General features: G+C 41.8%; 1 protein-coding gene and 1 pseudogene across 3 annotated transcripts in view; both read right to left on the bottom strand.

Annotated features, from left to right (window-relative positions):
- shank3a (SH3 and multiple ankyrin repeat domains 3a) overlaps positions 1 to 21,348 on the bottom strand; it is a 1,154,364-nt gene that overhangs the window by 330,076 nt on the left and 802,940 nt on the right. The gene's annotated exons all lie outside the window — the stretch shown is intronic.
- On the bottom strand, positions 6,778 to 7,712 carry LOC140738176 (sin3 histone deacetylase corepressor complex component SDS3 pseudogene; annotated as a pseudogene).

Below are 21,348 nucleotides of genomic sequence, written 5' to 3' on the forward strand. Positions count from 1 at the left end.
GATCAACTCACTTGCATCTCTGGTGCTGCTTCTATTGATGCAGCAGTTTTAAATGTTTCTTTAAGTATGACTCAAACACAAGAAAACCTGCTGATGATGGAAATCCAAACAACACACACAAAATGCTGGAGGAACTCAGCAGGCAAGGCAGCATCTGTGGAAAAGAGTAAACATTCAACATTTTGGGTGAGACCCTTCATCAGGACTGCCGTAGGGTTAGAGTTAGGGTTATCTCACCCTGACCCTAACTCTATTGCAGTCTGGATGAAGGGTCCCAGCTGGAAACTCTACTGCATACTCTGCCTGGCCTGCTGAGTTCCTACAGTACTTTGTTCAATCTGCCAAACGCTCATTTTTTCAGATATCTCCAAATCCGACACTTTATTGCTCCTTTAATTCCCAACTTTCCTGAAATGCCTGCGAAAAATGCTATGGATCTATTTCTTTCCATCAATCCACTAGGTAAAGGTTTAATATCAATTATCCGAGATAAACTAGCAGCCTTATGACGGGCCCCTGTGGATAAAATTAAAATGGCCTGGGAGCAGGATTTAAATATCTCCTTATCTGAGTAGAGCTGGGACTCAGTTCTCAAATCGGTTAACTCAACCTCTCTTTGTGCTCGCCATTGCCTTTTACAGTTTAAGATTGTTCATAGAGCCCATATGTCTAAATCTAAACTATCTCGATTCTACCCTAGCATTAGTCCGCTCTGTGATAAATGCAAGAGGGGCGTGGCCTCTCTCATCCATATGTACTGGTTCTGTCCTAGTTTGGAGAAATTCTGGAAAGATGTCTTCACTACGTTATTGTGTATTCTGAATCAGCGCCTAGAACCAAACCCCTTAATTGCTCTGTTCGGTTTTTGGGGCGAGACAGATTTATGTCTGGGTCCGACCAAATGCCGAATATTATCCTTTGCCTCTCTCCTGGCTAGACGCTTGATCCTCCTTAGATGGAGAGATGTTGCCCCGCCCACTCATGCGCAATGGCTTAACGACATTATGGCCTGCTTGGACCTCGAAAAAATTCATTATTCAGTTCTGAATTTGGATCTAAAGTTCCATAAGATCTGGGGGCCTTTTATCGAGTACTTTCATAACCTTCCTCTTGACTAGGGGTTTTGTTTTTTTTTCTGCTTCTTTTCGGTCCCTTGCTTTCAGCTCCCTTTTTTTTTCTGGTAGTAGGCATTATTATCCTCTGTTGCTAAGTGTATTCACAGTCTGGGAGTTTGACTGTTCTGACTTATACTCTCTATATTGAGTTGCGGTTGGTCTGGAGTTGTTGTTTTTTCTTGTGTTGTGGGGCTTGGGGAGGACACTAAGCTTACTTGTCTTTAATTTAGGTGCTTTTTTGTTAATTCTCTTCCTTTGTAGCATATTGTTATTGTATGCTTAATTTTGCACTGTATTAATGTTCCTCATTGGGATTTGGGGTTTTTAATTTGTAAAATGTTTTGAAAAACTAATAAAAAAAATAAGTTTATTGCTGGGTGTGGATGCTGCATCGATGCCAATAGACAAACCCATGGTCAACTCCATTACTCCAAGCCAATTGTTAAAATCGTCGGGCATGAGAGTGGAAAATGAACAGGCGCTAAGTGCCATTGCCTGAATTTGACTAGTCTCCCTCTCTTCTCACTACTTCTGTTGGGCTGGAGATGCAAGAGTCTTGGAGACACAAGAGATGCAAGAGACACCCATGCTGTCAAGTTTGGGTGCAATTGTTGCCCTGCAGCCATCGGACTCCTGGACAGGCTTCACTTGCCTCAGCACTGAACTACTCTGTGTCCATGGCCTGCAGCCATCGGACTCCTGGACAGGCTTCACTTGCCTCAGCAGTGAACCGTTCTGTGGCTGTGGCCTGCAGCCATCGGCCTCCTGGACAGGCTTCACTTGCCTCAGCACTGAACTACTCTGTGTCCATGGCCTGCAGCCATCGGACTCCTGGACAGGCTTCACTTGCCTCAGCACTGAACCGTTCTGTGGCTGTGGCCTGCAGCCATCGGACTCCTGGACAGGCTTCACTTGCCTCAGCAGTGAACCGTTCTGTGGCTGTGGCCTGCAGCCATCGGCCTCCTGGACAGGCTTCACTTGCCTCAGCACTGAACTACTCTGTGTCCATGGCCTGCAGCCATCGGACTCCTGGACAGGCTTCACTTGCCTCAGCACTGAACCGTTCTGTGGCTGTGGCCTGCAGCCATCAGCCTCCTGGACAGGCTTCACTTGCCTCAGCAGTGAACCGTTCTGTGGCTGTGGCCTGCAGCCATCGGCCTCCTGGACAGGCTTCACGCCTCAGCAGTGAACCGTTCTGTGGCTGTGGCCTGCAGCCATCGAACTCCTGGACAGGCTTCACTTGCCTCAGCACTGAACCGTTCTGTGGCTGTGGCCTGCAGCCATCAGCCTCCTGGACAGGCTTCACTTGCCTCAGCAGTGAACCGTTCTGTGGCTGTGGCCTGCAGCCATCGGCCTCCTGGACAGGCTTCACGCCTCAGCACTGAACCGTTCTGTGGCTGTGGCCTGCAGCCATCGGACTCCTGGATGGGCTTCACTTGCCTCAGCACTGAACCGTTCTGTGGCTGTGGCCTGCAGCCATCGGACTCCTGGATGGGCTTCACTTGCCTCAGCACTGAACCGTTCTGTGGCTGTGGCCTGCAGCCATCGGACTCCTGGATGGGCTTCACTTGCCTCAGCACTGAACTACTCTGTGTCCATGGCCTGCAGCCATCGGACTCCTGGACCAGCTTCACGCCTCAGCACTGAACCGCCTGTGGCTGTGGCTTGCAGGCATTGAGCTCCTGGACAGGCTTCACTCACCTCAGCAGTGAACCGTTCTGTGGTTGTGGCCTGCAGCCATCGGTCTCCTGGATGGGCTTCACTTGCCTCAACACTAAACCACCATTGGTGTCATGACAACGATGGCCTGCAGCCATCGGGTTCCTGGACCAGCTTCACTTGCCTCAGCACTGAACTGGTCTGTGGCTGTGGACTCACTGTTGGGGACTTGGCAGTTCATGTTTATGTGTTATCTCTTTATTTTTTTAATCGTTTGCATAAGAATATAAGAAATAGGAGCAGCAGTAGGCCATCTGGCCCATCAAGCCTGCTCCACCATTCAATAAGATCATGGCTTATCTGTCTGCAAACTCAGCTCCATCTACCTGCCTTTTCCCCCCTTACCCTTAATTCCCTTACTATGTAACAATCTAACTGTATTTTAAATATATTTAGTGAGGAAGCCTCAACTGCTTTCCTGGGCAGAGAATTCCACAGATTCACCACTCTCTGGGAAACAGTTTCTCCTCATCTCCGTCCTAAATCTTCTCCCAGGAATGTTGCCTAGTTCTGGTCTCACCTACCAAACAACTTTCCTACTTCTATATTATCTACCTCTTTCAAAATTTTGTATGTTTCTATAAGATCCCCTCTCATCTGAATTCCAGAGAGTATAATCCCAGGCGACTCAATCTTTCACACATTAGGTGTTTGTCTTTGCGTAGGTTTTTAAAAAAATAGGTTGTATTGTGTTTCTTTGTTTTATGTTTGCCTACAAGAAGACAAAACTCAGGTTGTATATATACTTTGATAATGTAGTTTGAAGTTTGTGTCTTCAGCCTTCTACTCTACTCCCAGTTCATGCACAACAGCTTGGCCAGATTCTGCCCTAACTCCATCTACAACACCTTATAGATGACACTATCATAGTGGGCTGAATCTTGTAACAATGAGTTGGAGTACAGGAATGAGATAGAGAGCTTAATGAAATGGTGTTGTGACAACAAACTTTCCCTCAATGTCAGCAAAACAACAAAGCTGGTTATTGATTTCAGGAAGAGGGGTGATGCACATGCTCCTGCCTAAATCAATGGTATTCAGGTTGAGAACTTCAAGTTCATGAGTGTGAACTTAACCAATAGCCTGACCTGTTCCAACCGTGACGATGTCATGGCCAAGAAAGCTCACCAATGCCTCTAATTCCCCAGGAACATAAAGAATTTGGCCTGTCCCCACTGACCCTTACCAGTTTTTATCAATGTACCACAGGAAACATACTGTCTGGATGCATAATAGCTCGGTACAGCAACTGCTCTACATGTGACTGCAAGAATCTGCAGAGTTCTGGACATAGCCCGGTACATCGCGGGAACCAACCTTCCCTCTATAACTCTATCTATACGTCTTGCTGGCTCAGTAAAGCAAGCAGCATAATCAAGGACCCTGGATATCTCCCTTCTCCCCTCTCCCATTTTGCAGAAGATACAAAAGACTGAAAACATGTACCACCAGGTTCAAGGACAGCTTCTGTTAACAGTGTTAACAGATTCTTGAATGGACCACTTGAACTCATAATCAACCTCATTATGATCTTGCACTTTATTGTTTACCTGCACTGCACTTTTTCAGTGGCTTTTGTGCTTTATTTTGCATTATTATTGTTTTGCCTTATTCTAAGTCAAGGCACTGTGTAATGATTTAATCTGTATGAACAGCAAGTTCATTCTCCTCCACAGATGTTGCTGACTTGCCAAGTTCTTCAGCATTCTGTCTGTTCCATTGTAACTTTTCATTGTATCTTGGAACATGTAGCAATAATATACCAGTATCAAAAGATGAAGAGTAGGTGTGAAGTGTAAATGGGAAACCAGGTTGTATTGAGAGCATCCTGAGCAACTGCATAACTGCCTGGTTCGGAAATTGTACCATCTCGGATCGCAAGACCCTGCAGTGGATAGTGAGGTCAGCTGAGAAGATCATCGGGGGTCTCTCTTCCCGCCATCACGGACATTTACACTACACGCTACATCCGCAAAGGAAACAGCATTATGAAGGATCCCATGCACACCTCATACAATCTCTTCTCCCTCCTGCCATCTGGGAAAAGGCTCCAAAGCATTCGGGCTCTTACGACCAGACTATATAACAGTTTCTTCCCCCAAGCTATCAGACTCCTCAATATCCGAAGCCTGGACTGACACCTTGCCCTACTGTCCTGTTTATTATTTATTGTAATGCCGGTACTGTTTTTGTGCACTTTATGCAGTCCAGTGTAGGTCTGTAGTCTAGTATAGCTTTCTCTGTGTTTTTTTTTATTACATAGTTCAGTCTAGTTTTTTGTACTGTGTCATGTAAACCATGGTCCTGAAAAACGTTGTCTCATTTTTACTATGCACTGTACCAGCAGTTATGGTCGAAATGACAGTAAATGTTGACTTGACTTGACTAAAGGAGGTATGAGATGGGTCAGGGAGATAAGATTAAGGAAAATTCCAGGAAATTCTCTAGGTATGTTAAGAGCAAAATCCTTTCAAGATTTCTTGAAGAAGTAACAAAAAAGGTTTGAGAGTAGTAGGGCAATGGATATTGTCTTCCTGGATTTTAGCAAAGCTTTCCCTTGGTATGCTGCTTTGGAAGATTAGGTCACATGGAATCCAGGGAGAGCCAGTTAGGTGGACTTAAAATTGGCTCAGGGTCAGGATGATTGAAGACTGTTTCTTGTAATGATGGCCGGTGACTATTCATGCACCACCCGGATTGGTGTTGGGACTGTTCTGATTCATTGTTCATATAAATGATTTGGAAACAAATGCACAAAGCTCGAAGAGCAAGTCCGCAGAACACACAAAATTAGGAGATGGTGTGGATAGTGAAGAAAGTTATCATAGACTACTTAGTTAGTTAGAGAAGTGGGCTATGAGTAGCAAATTAATTTCAATACAGATATATGTGAGATGATGCATTTGGAAAGTCAAACCACCAAACATGTCAGACTTGCACTATGAAGGGTAGGGCACTAGAGAGTGCAGTGGAACAGTGATGACTAAGAGTACAAGTACATCATTCATTAAAAGTGGCACTGGTGAAACACGGTGTGCAGCTTTCATCAGTCAGGCACTGAGTATAGGGTTTACACATTCGGTTGCAGTTATACAAGTCACAGGTGAGGCTGGGCTTGTAGTACTGTGCAGTCACCCTGTTACAAGATTAGCCAGCCTGAGTTATAAACAAAGGATGGCCAGGGTCAGGCTGACTAGTGGCTTATAAAGGCTCAGCATTATCTCCTTGCTTTTATATTCTATTCCCCTTGGAATAAATGCCAGCATTGCATTTGCCTTCTTTACCACCGACTCCACCTATAAATTAACCTTCTGAGAGTCTTGTACAACTCCTGAGTCCAAATCCAGGGGCACAGATTTTGGGTGAGAGAGGAAGATTTATGTTGTGTATGTGGCCTGGTTACACAACAATGCTATTAATAAAAATGCTGTAGACGGGAGCTAGGGTTCACGATTCTTTACTGGAAGAAATCAAACTCGGCATACACGCACAGATCAATACGCACCTAATAGTGCATGCTTAATATATGCCTAATAGCGCATGCAACGACGTGTTACTAAAACATAAAGTAGTCCCTTATTATACTGTAGGCTATATGGTACACTCCTCCCCTTTTAGTTTAATAGTGCATCAACTGTTTTTCTTTACTGGGGCACTATGCTAAACAAAAATGTTTACTCTTAACATACAACCTCCTATGATTAGGTTACTTAGTAACTTAATAATATCAAATTATAACAAGCCTTTTGCTTTACTTTTGGTCTAAGACCCATTGAAATTCAAGTCTCCGGGGGGGGGGGGGGGGGAATCTTCACTGCCTCTCCAGGTAACATCTGTCAATAACTTGTTTGTTTTAATACAGATTTCCATATAAAATTCATAAGAAGTTGACCTCTGAGCACAGGAAGTTAAAAAGATGTGCGCCTCCAACTTGCTAAGAGTTCTAGGCAGCAGATCGCCTCCATATAATGAAGACTCCTCTGTGCAGCTGTCCTAGATATATGAATCTTTGTGCTATCACTTGTCTTCCTTACCCATATATTATTTGTTCCAACTGAGCTAATTACACAGCCAATCTTGGTATTCTCCTTAAATTCCAAATAGATAGCCTGACCTTTATGCTACCATCTCTTATTGTATTATAACTTTCCGTCTTCTATTCGTGCTTCATATCTTTGTGCTGGTGATTCAGCAGGAGTGCTGGGAAGATGCTCAGGAGAAGACGGAGATGCTGGTCTTTTCGGAGATTTAAGCTTATTGAGAGTACGCAGATCTTCCATTATGTGTTCATCTGTTAACAAGTAATTTAACTGCACAGGTGCAGGTTTTCATCTTTTGTCTGTAATTGGAACAGGGTCATTAGGTCTCCTCCTTAGTTTCCTAGTCATTATTGGCTTTACCTCCATAGAGTTTCCCGTGAGTTCCATTGTTAGCCTCTCATTCTCAATCATCTTTTTCTTTTCTTCTAACTCAATCTTTTTAATCTTCAAATTCCTTCACTGCTGCTTTCTTCTCTTTAATAAAATTCCTTTCCACTTGTTCTGTCTCCAGTTGCAGAACAAGCTCTGCATTTTGTGTTCCTTCCTTGTATCGTTGATCTAGTTTCTTCGTCCTTTTCTGATGCTCCTGCAAAATGCCTTCCTCTAACTGCTGTAGCTGTCTTTTCAGAGATGTCAATTTCTCCTGGTACATCTGCTCTTTTACTTACAGGTAGTCTTCATCATCCTGCTTATTGGCAATATCTGTCTCACTTGCATCCACTGTATCTTCATCCGAGTCGTGGCTACAGATACCGTGTTCGTCCTCATCGTCGACGCTGTCTAGCATCTCCTCATCGTTGTAATAGTCGACAATGGGTGAGAGGAGAGCTGCGGACATCTTCCCAGCCGAATTGCCCTCCTTTGTTGACACATCTAGATGGTGTGCCAATCTAGCTGGATTTTCCTGAGCCATTCATGTTCCAGCAATGGTGATTGTCCATTTTTCAGTACATAGAGGTTCATTTGCTGTGTTTTATCCCCGTAGGTCACTGTCACTTTAATTTTGTCTTCGGGGTGCACTTTCTGTCCTGTCTAAATCTTTAGCAGTAGTTTAGTTCATACAATTTAAAAGGAATTTGACGGACAAATTTTTCACACAGAGGTTAGTGAGTGTAAGTGGGTTGCCAGAGGAAGTGGTTGAGGTAGGTACAATAGTATCATTTAAGAAACATTTGGATAGGTACCTGAAAGGATGGGGCCTGCTGGAAAATTGGGACAAGGTGGATGGATGTGAGCTCATTGGGCTGAAGGGCTTGTTGTCCATGCTGTGTTTCTCTATGAACATGAATTTGTTTTCATGACTGATGCCACGTGGGTTTTCCCCATTTCTCTTGGTCCTTGCAACAAAAGCATTTCACAGTTGTTTAATTTTGGTTCAGCAGTGTTGTAGCTATTTAATGGACTACATTAATCTGGAGTCCTGGACAGCTAATGTTTGCTCAGTAAATCAGGCAGCATTAGAGGATCTGTATTCAAATCATGTCCATACAGAACAAGATGAAATGCTCCCGTCTCTAAATTGGTCTTGTATGTAATTAATCCAAATTTTGGGTTCATTGCGGCTTTGAATGTGGTTTGATTGAATAATTGATTGTTTTAATAAGGGCTTCCCCTAATTTATTGTTAAGTAAAGCATATTAACTCAGCATTGTTCCCAAATCTGCTCTGGTCAGATTTGCCAAATCAAATTCTTTTGGCTCCAATCCACAAGTTTAATTAAAATCACCAATGATGTTTTTCTGTGAAACTCACTGCAGTTCAGTATTGAGACTTTTTAACCACTTAACTGCAGATTGTATTGAAATTAAACTCACACCCTGAGCAAAGTCCTTTTGCTTCTGTTGGTTGAGTGCTGGAGAGAAACCAGTCCAATATTATGTCCTGGCAGTAATTTTAGAATTTCTGGAGGCTTGGCACCAGAAACCCCAAAGACATTTCCTTAAAGTCTTGTTTGATTAAGTAAAAAATTAAATACAAAGAACTAGTGGCTAATTTTAGATAGCAGGTCAGATAAAGGGATACAGATGGATGAGAGAAGAAAATGGAATTAGCGAGATCAGGAGTAGGATCTGCAGGACCATGACTAATCTGAGCTTTACTTCACCTTCCTGTTTATTCCTGTAGCCTTTAGCTCCAGTAAAATGTCTCCCTACCTTGAATTTTTTCAAGAATCACTGAAAAACCTGTGACTCTCTGATTAGGGGATAATAATTGTGAAGAGTGCTTGGCAGTACACATCAAGTACCTGCAGAAACGACACTCCATCTGAAATTTCTTTGAACAAATTCATGCCAGGCCAGCAGCTCTTGAAGAGGATGTAACCTTTGACTGAGCCATTGCTAGAAATTATTGGGTTTTGCCAGGGAGACCTGACCACAGTGGCAGCTCAGATCTAGGAATTTGTTCTGTTTCAATAGACTGACTTACAGATGGATCTTTATTGTCTAGGATCTTCCTTTATTTGCCTAAGAGCCCTTATAATGATGAGTAAAACACAAACTACTGGTTATAAAAATCGTCCAGTTCATTAATGCCTTCAAAGGAGAAAATCTATCATCCTTATTCAGTCATGCCTGCATGTAACTCACACCCACCAACATGCCTTCTAACAGAGCCCAGAAAGCAACATGGTTGTACTGAGCAGCTAAATCCAAACAAGTAATTTTTATAGCCAGTCCCCGAGAATGAAGATGATTTCTTTTGACTCTTCTATTGTGTGCTCTGATGTGCCAATGCATGATCATGTATAGACCTAGGCACTGAATCTACACAGGAAAGCTGTTCCAAGTTTAGACATCCTGGGAATGTAACCCTCACAAATGTATAGGGGCTGGTATCTGAAGTGGGAGAGCTATCCTGTGGACTAGTCAATCAAATCCTGAAATTAATATCCTCCCAGGGGGGAAAAAAAGCCACAAGCAACAAGCCAGGCTTTCCCATTATCTTCTCTGGTTATGTCCTGACCCACCTAAAGGAAAGAACCACCAGAAAAGCAGACACCATAAGAGTAGCCCCAAGAATTCTCACCATTGACTTCTTGGTACCTTTTAATTATTTTACTGCATTAAATGTCCATGAGATGGAATATTCTCCATTTGCCTGGACAAGTGCACTCCAACAACACCAAAGAATCTCAATATCATTCAGGACAAAGCTGCCCACTTTATTGACACCTCTTCTATTCTAAAATTTGTGTTTTACATCATCATTGTACTCCCACCTACTCTAGCAGCATCCCCCAAACTCATTATGTCCCAAAATACCTTTACCTTCTCTTCTATATTCTTGTTCAATTTAACCATCGCTGCTTTTAGAAATTGTTTTAAGTTTTATAGTCTTAAACTAAGTTCAAGTTCAGTTTATTGCCATTCAACTGTACACATATATACAAACATACGAAACAATGTTCCTTCAGACCAAGGTGTACAACACAGAACATATAACTCACACACAACTGTACACATATATTCAGCCAAACGAAACAATGTTCCTTCAGGCCAAGGTGCACAACACAGAACATATAGCTCACACAGATGCATGTAAACTAATATTCCCACAAATAAATTAACAAATAATAAGGTGCATACACAATACAAGTTTAAAAAGTAAACAGTATAACGCTACTGGCGCTTCATACGTGATAAAATACATACATGGTAGCAGGGAGTCAAGTATTATTACGGCCGTCGGGAAGGATCTGTTTCCCATGCTAACCGTTCTTTTCCCATTGCTATAGCGCTTCCTGCCTGATGGCAGGGGGTTCACAGAGATTGTTGAATGGATGGGAGGGATTACTAACAATGCTAAGAACCCTGCGTTCATGGTGCTTCTGATAAATAACTGTAACGGGTGGAAAAGAGACCCCGATGATCCTCTCAGCAGCCCTTGCTACCCTTTGTAAGGGCTTGCTGTCCCCACAAAGACTAAAAGTAAGACCTGGGACTAAAGGTACAAATCTATCATGGTTTAACTTTGCCCCAGTAGATCCTTTGCTCTGAGATCATAAACTAATGTAGTTCCACCAAACATGACCATATCCAAAATTACCCATTCCCTGCTTAGTTCCATATTTTTAATCTCCGTTTTGAAACACTTCACCATTACTTTGCAAATTGATTAAGTTATGTGAAGATTAAAGACACTTACAATTAATTCAGTACCTTACAGGATATCATAATTTATTGATTCGTACTCTGTCAGACAGCAAAGCAGCTGTTAGATGATCTGTGAACTACTTCCATGAATGTCTTCTTTCTCAACTCCACCTAAAATGGGTTGTATTATCACCTTTTGAGCCAAGGTCGCTTTTCTTGAGTGTATTGATTAAAGTAGCACTGCCCCCTACTTCGAATTCCCTATCCTTCTGAAATGCCATAGTGTGCAGGAATGTTAAGCTCCCAGCTTTAGTCACTTTGCAACCATGCCTGTAACAGTTTATTGTCATACCCACTTTTTGCTGTTTGGTATTGAGGATGTATGTAGGCATTCAAATAATGAACCTTCAAAATTGTTTTTTTCCCACTATTTTTCACTGCTTTTCCCTACTCTAGCTCTACTTGCAGATTTAGACTGTTAAATCACAAAGTAAATTATAGACAGAATATTACCATAGAATAGCAACAGAAAGACAGCACAGGTGTTCATGCTAAAACTACTTCGATAGCTCCAAATATTGAAATCTGTCCAACAAGGCAGGAAACACATCTGTGCAGAGGAAGTAGCATGTATAGTTTGGATAGAAAGTTACTTGATAGACTGAATGGAATGGAAAATTTGACAAATATTTTGTTTCTGACTATTTTTAATTCATGTCCTGAAATTTACTTAAATTGGCAGAAATATGTTCAGCACTACCATACTCATGTTATTGTTTCAACCATTAACTCTCTGCGTAATTATTGCCTTAGGCTGGGTTTCTGATATTAAATGAGCAAGTTTCTCAAATCTGTGAAATTACAATTACCTCATGGTTGTAAATAAAGAACTGGAAATGCTCTTTCACTTCCAGAGGGTTGCAATGTGCTTGTATTACATTCTCCAGGATTTTATTGGAGAATTTAAGATAGAGTACAGTTACCTCACCAGTGGCCAAAGGAATGCAAGACCATCCTGACTTCTGTCCGTTAAAATGTACAGCCCTCAAACAGACATGAAGATCAAGATGCATAATTAATTCAAGCCTGTTGCTAAATTCACACTACTTGATATTCTGGAATTAAAAAAATAATTCTGTTTGGTCGATTCTGAGGGCATTACAGGAACTATAGCCTCCTCATAAATCAGCTGGGTGGGCAGATAGTTTGTGGGGCAGTTAAACTGTTGCCACTATTTGCACTCTCCTGTGTGCTCCTAATACACAGACTTGGTTTTCAACAACAACTTGAATGTTCCTTCTCCATTTTGACCACAGGCCAGTGATTGTTAAGAGTCAGTGAAATGTTTCTTTTTATCCATGGAGGAATTTGAGTTGTGACTCTCTGCTGTCCTCCTGTCACAGTCTGGAATGGAGTCTGGTCGGGCAAATGAGTGACATGAACAGAACTGACTTTGTATAACTCTGCCTTGACATTGAGAGAGTGCACAGATGTTTGTCTGGTTATCTTTCCAGTGAATTGCTGGTATTTGCCTTGAGGTCTCAATCTAGATCACTGAAACATATAATATTAGGGACTATTGCTACTGGTCGACCATGAATTTTACGTCAGGTCTAAGGTCATGATTGTCAGACATTCTTTTTGCATAAACCATTACTTCAGACACCATTAGTTGCAATGGAGTGATTAACAAAGTTATGTAAGTTAGTCTGTACAACTTGAACCCAATTTTCACCATTTGAAGGGCAGGGGGTCTATTACAGCTGCAGAAGGTGACCCAAAGCCCATTTAAAGGTTCAAAGGTTCATTTTATTGTCAAAGTATGCATGTACATTACAACTCCGATATTCATCTTCTCCAGATAGCTATGAAATACTGAAAAAAAACATGGAAGTTGTTGAAAGAAAAAACATCATTCCCCCCATGATCATGAAAAAGAAACAAAACTCACAAACACTAAGATCCACCCCATCCCCTGCATAAAAAATCTAACAGATTGCCCACGTGGAAAACAGCAGTTGGAACATCAATAACCCCAAAACCTAAACCCCCAGCTCCCTCCCTTGTAAAAAAAAAGTAGGGGTGATGACATCAAACCCCCAGCCCCCTCCCTTGCAAAAAACAGCAACGATAACATCAAATCCCCAACCCCTTCCTTTACGGAAAAAAAGTGACACTAACATCAAACCCTTAAACCTCTCCCTCACAGAAAAGAACAGTGCCAATAGCATCAAAACCTCCAACCCACCCAACACAGAAAAACACCAACAAGACCATTAGACCCCAAATCTGCAACTCCCCACTCTCACAAAAGGTAACATATCACCCACCCAATCGGCAACAAGAAAAACGGAAGTACAGTCCAAAAACCACGCATCTCAGAATATCGAAAGCATCCTTCTGTCAGTGGCCACACAAACTCAGTCCTTCTATAGAAAGCGACTGCCGTGCCAGGTCCAAATACCGCTGATCTGGCGACCGACCCGTGGTCTCCGTTGAGAGCAACCGCTGACCTTCTCCACATTCGCCTTGATGCTTTGAAATGCAGTCGTTCATGATCCTGCGTCCCATCTCTGGTCTTTTCCACGAGGCAGCTCGTGTTCTCGGTCCTTCTCTGGACCCCGTCTCTGGTCTTCCCTGTGAAGCAGCTCGTGTTCTATGTCCTCTCCAGAACGCTAGATCATTTAATCAAATTCTAAACTGCATGCCACATGCTTCAACAGTTTCCGTAACATAATCAAGACACAAAGAACAAGCAGAGAGTAAGATAATTGAAGAGACTGGCTATCTGGGAGATGTTGCCATCTTGACGGGAAGTGTCTGTGAGTTACATTTAAACCTGTGAGGCACAGCACTAGAGTGAGAAGTACTCCAAGTTTTTCTGTTGTTAGGCAGGGTTTAGAGGAGATAAAAAGTGGGAAGCACACTGCCTTCTATAGGTCAGTATTGCAGTCAAGTGGATCATTTAAACCAACCAAAAGTAGGCTGTTAGACAACCTCTTTTCCAGAGTCTCCCTTTCCCATTCTATACTAATCTATAACTGCTTGTCTTGGATCTGGAAACAAATGAATGAACACTCTTGAAGAATGATTAAATACAGCGGATATCCAATAACCTAGAAATTTGTTCTGCTAAACACTGCAAGACAATTATAGAAGGGACTTCGAATGTATTTTTGTGCCGACTGAGCGATCTGCACTTTTACAATTTCCTGAAGAATTTGGCGAGGTTGACGGCAGAGTGTTTGGCCATCGTTACCTAATGGCAGAACACAAACCTATGGTCGACTCCATTGCTCCGTGCTGCTTAAAACGTTGAACAAGATTGAAATGGACGAGGAGGAGGGTGCCAGGCGAATGGGTGTTAAGCGCTGTCGGCCTGTATTTGACTGGTCTCTCTCATGCTGCTGCCGGAAGAAGGTGCAGGAGTCTTCTGCCCAGTGGGACCCGAAACTCAGCACAGCTCATGGCCGTGGGGCTCTCTTTCGGTTTGATGTTTAATGTTTTCAGCCCTGAACATGCTTTACAGCTGTGGCCCCACTTTTGGGAAACGTTCCATGTATTTCAGTTTACTCTTTTTAGCTATTTACACGGTTTGATCAAGGTGCTTTGGTGCAGAGCTGTCTCTGCAGCTGAGGCCTGCAGTCATCGACACAGTGTTAACTGAACTGACTCAGTAGCTGTCAATCCGGGACCATTTTGGGGCTCTGCAGTTTAATTTTTTAATATTCTGTGTGTTATTAGCTCACTTTTTGCTGTTTGTTTGATTTGTTCCTTTCTTACATATTGGTTGTTTGATGCTTTCTTTAAACGGGTTCCATGACATTTCCTTGTTTTGTGGCTGCCTGCGGGAGGCCGAATCTCAGGTTGTATACTACATACATACTTTGACAATAAATATACTTTTAATGGAATCAGAGTTCAATCACCACAGTGGGGAACTTTACTATATTTCATTTGGTAGCCAAAACACAGTACCTACATTTACTGTACATAAGTTGTGTACAAAGATCAAGAGCTATATTGTCAAAAATGACAGGTTTATGAGTATTGACAAGACACAGGACAGTGACTGTAAAGTGTAATGCTATGCAATAATTGTATGATCAGCAAATGAAATGCCTTTGTTTTGTTATTCTGTTATGATACACTTTAAGAGATGAAAGTCCACATGCACACAGCAACCATCACCCTGCAGCACTGGGATAATTGCAAAACTACTTTTCTTGAGCGTTGGTCTCTTGAAAAATATAAGTTACTACAAATATCGCCTGCATTGCCATAGTCATTTGAACAAATTCCAACATCTCAGTTGTCATCCCGTATAATAGTTATAACCATGGGTGCTGCAAGTGGTATTACTGGAAAAACTCATTTCTTGCGCAGTCTTTGCTGAAAAATTGCATTTTGAAATTTCTAAGCAAGTTCATTCCACCTTGTTCTAAAGGTTGCCATGCTCTATGTGCCCTCTAATCATTTTGTAATCCAAGATGAATATACGTCAACACGGCAACATCCTAGTAATGTCCAGAAGAAGGGCATCAGGGTGGAATGCTGACTGTTTTCATTTTTATAGACACTGCCTAATCTGTGTGTGTTGCTCTAGATTTCCAGCACCAAGAGAATCTCTTGTGTTTAGTATGTTGGGTTTTTACAGATTTTGAAGGAAAGACAACATCTTTCATCATTGGGTGTATTATTTCTGATAGATTTTTGGACTGTGATTTTAAAGAACAAAAGTATTTTGCAGAAAATTGTGAAAGCAAATTAATAGCCAGTAAGGAAAAAGGAAGCTGCAACTGCCCTGCTACTGGCTGAGTATCCTTTCAGAAAGCAAGGAACGCGAGTTCCTCATGCTGATGAGCACATGTTCAGCTGTGTAAGATAAAAGGTGTTTACTAAAGCTTCAATATGTGAATGTCAGCAGGACATTATAATCTCCCTGCACTGTGTATTACTGGCAGGTGATAGCTATGCAGGCACCAACACCTTTTTAGGTCATTGTGATGTGCCACAATGTGTATGCTCACCATCGGTCACACATAATGCTGAATTTTGCAACCAATGTGCAATCGCAAATTTCCAATTGTACCCAGTGTAAGTAAAATTTTCTCTGCCCCGTCCCAAAATTTCTGGAAGTTATGGTTTCTAGAGTTATGCACCTTGAATGAATAAGAAGTTGATATTTTTTGGCTCTGTTCCCAACTTCACCTAACATTGAAATGACAGATTGCAGTGACAATTTTGCCAAATAAAAAATATCACAACATATGGAGGTGGCTGGCAAGAACGCAGAATGCTTTCATGGTATGTGAAGAGGTAAACAGGACATAACCTAATGGGGACAGTTGTACAGTAACTATAAAAAAGTATTCACTTCCCTCCTTGGAAGTTTTCATGCTTTATTGTTTCACAACATTGAAACACAGTGTGTTTAATTTTTTTTGACACTGATCAACAGAAAAAGACTCTTTCATGTCACAGTGATAACAGATCTCTACAAAGTGATCTAAATTAATTACAAATATAAAACACAAAATAATTGATTGCATAAGTATTAACCTCCGTTTAACCTCCCATGTGACATGCCAAATCATCACTGGTGCAGCCAATTGATTTTAGAAGTCACATAATTAGTTAAATGGAGATCTGTGTACAGTCAAGGTATTTCAATTGATTGTAGTAAAAATACACTTGCACCTGGAACGTCCAACTGCTGGTGAGTCAGTATCCTGGCAAAAACTACACCATGAAGACAAAAGAACACTCCAAGCAACTCTGCAAAAAGGTTTTGGAAAAGCACAAGTCAGGAGATGGATACAAGGAAATTTCCAAGTTACTGAATATCCCTTGAAGTACAGTTAAGTCAATCATTAAGAAATGGAAAAAATATGACACAGCTGTAAATCTGCCTAAAGCAGGCTGATTCAAACACTGATTGATTGGTCAAGAAGGGGACTAGTGAGGGAGGCCACCAAGAGACCTATGGCAACTCTGGAATAGTTACAAGTTTCAGTGCTGAGATGGGAAAGACTGTGCATACAACAACTTTTGCCTGGTTGAATCACCAGTCACAGCTTTATGGAAGATTGGCAAAGAGAAAGCCACTGCTGGAAAAAAAACTCACATGAAATCTCAGCTTGAGTTTGCCAGAAGGCATGTGAGAGACTCTGAAGTCAGCTGGAAGAAGGTTTTATGGTCTGATGAAACCAAACTTGAGCTTCTTGGCCATCAGACTAAATGCTATTTGTGGTGTAAGCCAAACTCCGCATATCATCAAAAACACACCATTCCTACCATGAAGCATAGCGATGGCTGCATCTTGCTGCAGGGATGCTTCACTGCAGTAGGCCCTGGAAGGCTTGTGAAGGTAGAGGGTAAAGTGAATGCAGCAAAATACAATGAAATCCTGGAGGAAAACCTGATGCAGTCTGCAAAGCTGCACAAGAATGGCTTGAAAACAACAAAGTTAATGTCCTGGAGTGGCAAAGTCAGAGTCCAGAGCTCAATCCAATTGAGAATTTGTTGCTGAACTTGAAAAGGACTGTTCACTCATGATCCCCATGGAATCTGACAGAGCTTGAGCAGTTTTGTAAAGAAGGATGGGGGAAATTTGCAGTGCCCAGATGTGCAAAGCTGATAGAGACCGATCCACACAGAGTCAAGACTGTAATTGCTGCCAAAGTTGCATCTACTAAATACTGATTGAAGCAGCTGAGTAATTACGCAGTCGATTATTTTGTGTTTAATAATTGTAATTAATATAGGCCAATTTGTAGAAATTTGCTTTCACTTTGACACAAAAGTCTTTTCTGTTGATCAATGTCAACAAAGCCACTGTGATTCAATGTTGTAGAACAATAAAACATGAAAACTTCCGAGGGGGTGAAAACTCTTTCTAGCCACTGTATTTCTGGTTGCCAGTCGCTCCTTGTTTTTTCTTGCTATCATGGGGGATTTTGATGCAGATAACAAACACTGAGCTGAACGGAATATGCCTGGACTCTTTCGATTTTGTCTTTTATTTCCTGTGTTCATCACTCCTTTTTTGTTGCTGCTTGTGCAATTTGTTTTTTTTGCGCATGGGGGGGGGTGGTTGGGTTGATGCTTTTCTTTGGATTTCAAGGTTCTCTTTGCCTGTGGGGAAGACCAATGTCAGGGATGTACACTCCGTACATACCTTGATAGTATATGTTCTTTGAATCTTGAACCTTTAATTAGTTTGGCACATCTTAGGGCAAAGGACTGTTCCTGTGCTGTACGTTCTAGCAAACTAACTGGAAAACTCCAGCAGGCCCATCTTTTATTCTTCAAATGTATGACATTCCAGGTGAGGAAATAAGATTGACAGTGATGACTATTGCAACCAATTAGCCACAATTTAATCTGTGATTGCAGAAGGCAATGGCTGCTTGCTTGAGATCCAAAACACAAAGTTCATCCCTAATATACAGACTAGTTCTGAGATCCCCTTTGGGCACAGTATTTACTTGACAGGCCAGCTGTTACTCCCAATGTCAACACAAACACCCTGAGCTTTTATGGAGCAGATGTAGCTTAAAGTGAGAGAATGATCATACAGTCCGTACTGATGCAATGACTTGGTCAGCACAGAACACATTAGCAAACAGACACCTTACACAAAATGCACCTCAAAATATGCTAGTATTCAAACAACAATAAAGTCACAATCAGATTATCAATTTCAAAGATATTGGTTTGGGGTTAAACACTGGCCTTAAAACTATGGAAAATTCCTCAATTTTTTTTATCCCCAATTGTAAAGTGTGATTTTTCTTATGCTTATCTGAGAAAGTTGAATCAGCCTCGTTTGAAAGCTCCATTGGAAAAACTCCCCCTTTGACAATGCAGAAATTGGTCTGCACTACACAAGAAAATTGGACTATGTTATGCGCTTTAGTCTGTGGGCTGGGTCTTTGCTATATGCCTGTCTTTTTACCTTGCAAAATGCTTATAAGTTATTCTTTCTTATGTCACAGACCCTCTTATTGACAATTTGGTCAGGACTGTGCCACAACATGGCAGAAGAGAGAGGGAAAATCAGTCACAGGGAAGAACTCAGAAATCTTTTTAACTCAATTTCAGTAGCCACCAAAATCTATAAAGAGTCAGTTCTTTAAGTACTTTTCAACACCCTTCCAGTCACTTCTAGTAAGATGGCAGCATGCTTGGATGCAGCAGCCTCTGAGGCAAACCAAACATGTTATTGTCTTTTTTTAAAATTTCAGTTTTAGATCGCAAGACACTGTTGGACATTAAGACCTTCAAGTACTGCGGAGCAGAGTCAATGGGCTGAATGGACTAATTCTGCTCCAATGTCTTATTCCCCTCCACCTTTCATTGTTTCATCCATAAATTTTGCCACAAAGCCATCAATTCCATTACCTAAATCATTGACAATGTGAAAAGCAGCGGTCCCAATATTGACCCCTGAGGAACACCACTAGTCACTGGCAGCCAACCAGCAAAGGCCCCTTTTACTCCCACTCGTTGCCTCCTGCCTGTCAGCCATTCTGCTATCCATGTCAGTATCTTTCCTGTAACACCATATGATTTTATCTTGTTAAGCGGACTCACATGTAGCAACTAATAACAAATGTCTTCTGAAAATCCAAGTAAATGACAACCACTGCCTCTCCTTTATCCACCCTGCTTGTAACTTCATCAAGGAACTCTAACAGATTTGTCAGGCATGATTGCCTTTACAGAGACCATGCTGAATTTGGCTTATTTTATCACTAGTCTCCATGTACCTCGAAACCTCATTCTTAATAATACAGTCCAACACTTTCCCAAACACTGAGGCTAGGATGACTGGCCTATAATTTTCTTTCTTTTGCCTTCCTACCTTTTTAAAGAGCAATCTTCCAGGCCTCTGGTACAATGCCAGAATCAAGTGATTCTTGAAGGACGATGACCAATGTATCCATTATCTTTTTAGCTACCTCCTTAAGGACTCTGGGATGTAGTCCATCTGGTCCAGGCGGCTTATCCACCCTAAGACATTTGAGTTTGCCTAGCACCTTTTCCTTTGTAATATCAATGGCACTCACTCCTGCTCCCTGACACTCATCGACCTCTGACACACTGCCAGTGTTTTCCACATCGAAGACAAATGAAAAGTACCCATTAAGTTAAACTGCTATTTTTTTCGTTCCAGCAGTACCATCTCACCAACATAGTTTTCCAGTGGTCCAATGTCAACTCTCACCTCCCTTTAACTATTTACATAACTGAAAAACTTTCAGTATCCTGCTTTATATTATTAGTTAGTTTGCCCTCATATTTCATCTTTTCCATTCCTATTAGTTTTTTAGTTACCTTTTGAAGAATTTTAAAAACTTCCCAATCATCCAACTTCCCACACTCTTTTGCTACTTATATACCCTTTTATGCAGTCCTTAACTTCCCCTGTCAGCCACAGCTGCTAGTCCCTGCCATTTGAGAACAACATCTTTGGTGGGACATATCTATCCTGTGCCTTGTGAACTATTCCCAGAAGCTTCAGCCATCTCTGCTCTGCTGGCATCCCCACCAGTCTCACCCTCCAATCCACCTGGGCAAGTCCCTCTCTCATGCCTCTGTAATTCTCTTTATTGCATTGCGATACTGAAACATCTGACTTGTGCTTCTCCCTCACAAGCTGCAGTATGAATTCAATCACATTAAGATCACTGTCTCCCAAAGGGTTCCTTTATGTTAAGCTTTCTAATAAGATCTGGGTTATTACACAACACCCCCCTGAGATTGCCTTTCCCCTGATAGGCTCAAGCACAAGCTGCTCGAATAAACCATATAGTAGGTATTAAGTGCATGGGGTAGGTATTGCTGATGAAGCAAAGCAATTTCATCAGGACTTTGACAATTTAGAAGAATTGGCCAAAAAGTAGCAGATGGCATACAGGATTGGGAAATGTATGGTAATTCATTCTGGTAAAAGGAACAATAGTGTGGACTTTTATCTAAATGGAGAGAAAATTCAAACATCAGAGATGCAGAGAGACTTGAGAGCCCTCGTGCAAGACTCCCAGAAGGTTAATTTACAGGTTGAGTCTGTGGTAAAGTAGGCAAATGCAATGTTGGCATTCATTTCAAGGGGAATAGAATAGGAGATGATGCAGAGCATTTATAAGATACTAGTCAGGCAACACTTGGAGTATTGTCAAGTCTTGGGCCCCATATCTCAGAAAGGATGGGTTGTCATTGGAGAGTCCAGGGGAAGTTAATGATGATGATTCCAGGAATGAAGGGGTTAACTCACTGGAAACGTTTGGCAGCTTTGGGCCTGTTCTTACTGGAATTTAGAAGAATGCAGGGGGATCTCATTGAAACCTACCAAACGTTGAAAGGACTAGATAG

The sequence above is a fragment of the Hemitrygon akajei genome, chromosome 14 (genome assembly GCF_048418815.1).
Source record: "Hemitrygon akajei chromosome 14, sHemAka1.3, whole genome shotgun sequence".
Lineage (NCBI taxonomy): Eukaryota > Metazoa > Chordata > Chondrichthyes > Myliobatiformes > Dasyatidae > Hemitrygon > Hemitrygon akajei.